Here is a 1,074-nt window from a genome sequence, read left to right on the forward strand (position 1 = left end):
CCAGACCTGTCCAACAAAGACGCCGGAAACTCGGGCCTGAGCGCGTGCAAGCAATAGAAGAACAAGTACAAGCATTACTAGATGCGGGGTTCATTCGGGAAGTAAAATACCCCCTATGGCTCGCAAACGTGGTCCTGGTGAAAAAGCCCAATGGAAAATGGAGGATGTGCGTCGATTACACGGATCTCAACAAAGCCTGCCCCAAAGACCCATATCCACTACCAAACATCGACGCCTTAGTAGACGCAGCCTCAGGCTATAGATATCTCTCCTTCATGGACGCATACTCGGGATACAATCAAATCCCGATGTACGGACCCGACCAAGAAAAGACCTCGTTCATAACCCCAAGGGCAAACTACTGCTACGTAGTAATGCCCTTCGGGCTGAAGAACGCAGGGGCAACCTACCAGAGGCTAATGAACAAAGTGTTCTCAGAGCACATCGGACTACAGCTGGAGGTGTACGTCGACGACATGCTGGTAAAAACACAAGAAGACAGAAACTTGCTGACCGACCTCACCAGTGTTTTCGGCACCCTCAGAAAACACAACATGAGACTTAACCCGACAAAGTGCACCTTCGCCGCAAAAGCCGGAAAGTTCTTAGGCTTCATGCTGACCCAAAGGGGCATCGAAGCGAACCCGGACAAATGCCAAGCGATACTCAATATGAAGAGCCCGACGTGTGTCAGAGAAGTACAACAACTGAATGGAAGGCTAGCCGCCCTATCAAGATTCTTGGCAGGATCAGGAATAAAGTCACTACCTCTCTACTCACTCTTAAAGAAAGGGAAACCCTTCTCATGGACCCCGGAGTGCGAAAAAGCCTTTCAAGAATTCAGTTGAATTCCTCGGGCAGCCACCGATCCTAACCCGACCTTTAAGAGGAGAAGAACTCGTACTATACCTCTCGGTTGGAAATCGAGCAGTCACTTCAGCATTAATACGAGAAAATGACCAAGGACAAACACCCCATATACTTTGTAAGCAAAGCACTACAAGGGGCCGAATTAAACTATCAGAAGATAGAAAAATTCGCCTACGCCCTAGTGTTCACAGCTCGGAGGCTCCG

Source organism: Arachis duranensis, chromosome 3 (assembly GCF_000817695.3).
Source record: "Arachis duranensis cultivar V14167 chromosome 3, aradu.V14167.gnm2.J7QH, whole genome shotgun sequence".
NCBI lineage: Eukaryota > Viridiplantae > Streptophyta > Magnoliopsida > Fabales > Fabaceae > Arachis > Arachis duranensis.